Below are 3,565 nucleotides of genomic sequence, written 5' to 3' on the forward strand. Positions count from 1 at the left end.
TACTTTTTTTAAAATTACGCACATTTAGGGTTAAAACTGCCAATCTTCTTCAGACAGGTGGACACACGCCCTTATTTGTTAATGTTTGTTGTTGTTTATGGGCTGTTCTAATTTTGATTTCTTTCTGTTGTGAAACCTTTCTTTTTCACGTTTTTACACTCATCTAAAAATCTCATCTAGACTAGCTGTTGAAAATTGAAATAGATATAGACCCAAAAATTTGCTCCTGTGTGTGTGTGTGTGTGTGTGTGTGTGTGTGTGTGTGTATGTATGTGTGAGTGTTTGAGTGTGTCTGTGTGTGGTAGTAAGTGGAGAGTGAGGAGTGTGTCTGTGTGTTTGTTTGTTTTTCGGGCTTTATTTCAGCCTTTATTCAGTAACAATTCAAAGTATACAAAAATAGAAACACAGGATCCATTCACTCCAGGACTCATGAGTCATTCGTCTCTTTCAGTTTCACTCTTTCATTCAATTCCCGTGTTCTCTCCCGCGGCTCATCCCCGTCCGCATGACTTTCATACCCCACCCCATCCCTCCAGGCACACACAAAGAAAATCTCACTTGTTCCCTGCGAACCATGGACAATAATATAGGCAAAACACCGCCTGAGCTGCATTCCTTTTGTTCGTGAGCTGTGGACCAGGCCAGGGGTGGTCAGTGTCGTCGTCTTGTAGTTGCTGTCGCCTGTGGATACACTCGCACATTCTTCCTTTCACCCGCTCTTTCACTCACACTGTCTCTCCATCCACAGTTCAGCTCGTCATACGTTCAAAAGTTGCCCACTAGTTATGTTTAGTTAGTGTGTGTACATGTGCATGATGGTGGTGGGTGTGTGGTGGGTGTTACTGAAGGTTGTCTGTAGGCGGGCTTGCCATGCGGTACGTGTTCCTTCCCAGACCAGAGGCAGAATGAAAGCTGGCGCCGAACTCTCGCAATAAATAGGCAAAAAATCACGAGACCGGAAGCCGAAAACCGTTCGGAGAAATAAAGATCGGCACTATTTCTCCGAACGTTCGGAGAAATAGTCACTTCGATATATTTATGTGCAATGACCCCCCTATTGTCTACAAAGCGTGTGGCATTTTATCATTTAAATGCAAAGCTGGGGCCATCTGGAAAAGAAGACTCTGTACAAACTAGTCAGTTTGATGGCCGGCCTCCGAATGGGGCTTCAGGGACTTGGTTGGATGTGTGTAGACCAGTGTTTGCCGACTCGAGCGGGCAGGCAGTATCGCCAACTAATGAGGAATTTGGTCAGTTTGGTGGGCAGTGAGGGTCGTCCGAGAAGTGGCAGGTGTTATTTGATATCTCTCTTGGAAATACAGTCAAGTAGGTGGTACAGAAATAATGTTAACGTGCCAACAAACTGGGTTCGTTTTCCCGACTTTTTGGGGCTGGGGAGGGGGCAGGGGGTGGGGAGGGGGCGAGTATCGTCCTCACATCCCCTTTTTTGGCTACATGTAATGGTATTTTACATCTACAGGAAAAGCGTTGTGCCAATCCACTCTGTCGCTTCATGTTACCTTCCATTCGCCTTCTTTTCCCCACACTTTTTGAGGAGGCGAACGAAAAGTAAAGGATGATTCACTGCGTTTGCACTTTTAGCCCCCTAAAACGGCGGGAAACATCGGAGCTGGCCATACAAATTGCCACCTCAGAATGACAAAATTCTAGCTCAGTGCCTACTTTCGAGAAATTTGACATCAAAGATTTTGAGTTTAACAACAGGTCAAGTTTTTTTTCGAATGAAATTCTTTGAATATCTTGATGGCGAATGCGAATCGTCTTAACATATGAGATAGAACAGATGGAACATATTATTAAGCTTTCTGACTCCATGGTCTTAGTAGCTCAAAACAGCCAAAAATGCCATGTAGAACTTTGTAATTCTGATATAGCTGAATGTTGACAAGCAGTGGTGTAAAGAATGTGCATGGTATCAGCAAAGAGCTGTTAAGACCCATCAGACATGCCAGTTTTTTTTTAAAGTTTACTGTCTATGATACTTTAAAATTTCTCTCACGGCTACCTCCACCATTATCCCCATCGTCATCATCTTTCACCTCACAAGAATTGAACTGGTGTCTTCTACCTGTGACAACGAAGCACCCTACAGCTACACCACATACGCCTTTGCTCGAGATGTAACCAGGTTAGACAACAACAACAATGAAAATAACAATATCAACAACGAAAATAACAATAACAAAAACAACTACAACAACTACAACAACAATAACAACAACAACAACAACAACAACAACAACAACGAAAACAACAACAACAACAACAACAACATCAACAACAGCAACAACAACGACCACAACATCAACAACAGCAGCAATAGAAAACTTTTAAAAAAAATTAAAGACCTTACCATGCTCATGTCGAACCTCAGAATCTACGCCCCCAAAGCTGAGGCTTATAATTAAGTTTCACCGCGACCCGCGGGGGAGTGTTGTGGTACTGAGAGATAGAGGACAGACACCATATATTAAATCCTTTGACCAGCTCAAGCGTGCTTTTAAGTATCCTTTCCCCCCTGCCCCCTTTGAGAGTGCGTCACATTCTCAAAACAAAGATCGACTGAATGGTGCCAAGTGAATTCTTAACGTTTAGTATATTATTGCATGTCCCTTCAGCTGGCGTATAGGATCGCTCGGTCGTTTACAGTCATTACAAAAATCCTTAACCCCAATGCAACCCATTCTTAATTCTACAAATTTTGTGCTTATTGCAAGGAACATTCATTTATAATCGTTGCTGCCGCAAGCAATCCATACAAGTCCACTTTTTGAGAATGTTCGATTTATACACCCTCTCAAAGCTTTTTTCAAAGATATACCTTTCAACATCATCAAAATGCAGTTTAGTGCTGTGGTCGAGACTTACAATATTGCCTTGCATTTCATAATTCCTGATCGAAATAACAAAATAAAAAGTAAGGTTGTTGTTGTTTTTTCTCGTTTCTGACGCAAAAAGTACCCACGCGGTTTGGTGTTTATTAGTGCAAATAATTAGATAGTTTGAATATGAGCAGACTTGTAATGAGGATTGCGATTTTTTTTTAATGGCTAAAAAACTAAACAAAACAAAGCTTAACTGGCTGCGTACAAACCAGGAATAGCCTTCCGCCTACCAGAGAACTAATCCAATTCAAGTTTTTCATCATTCTTTTCTTTTTCAGAATTTCTTTCTTTAAAAAAAATTAATTTCCTGTTTATCAACTTCTCATCATCTGTCTCGTTTCGCTACCTTTGTTTGTGGAAGTGGCGTGATTCGAGGAGGGCAGTGACTTGTAACTTTATGTAGGCGGGGTTTTTTTTTCTTTCAGGTAAAAATGGAATTTGCGAAAGTACAATAATTGAAGTATTAAAGTCCTAAGGGCAAAAGATAATAACATGACTGTCTTATGTTTATTTGTTTATTTATTTATTTATTTATCAAAAATATACCATTTTTAATTTTCAGAAAAGGGAAGGGGTTGGGAGGGGTTTGGGGGGGGGGGGGATTCCGCTCGAACTTTGCCATAGGCCTTGGATGTTATTATCTATTATAAAATGTCATC

Source organism: Aplysia californica, unplaced genomic scaffold, assembly GCF_000002075.1.
Source record: "Aplysia californica isolate F4 #8 unplaced genomic scaffold, AplCal3.0 scaffold00375, whole genome shotgun sequence".
Lineage (NCBI taxonomy): Eukaryota > Metazoa > Mollusca > Gastropoda > Aplysiida > Aplysiidae > Aplysia > Aplysia californica.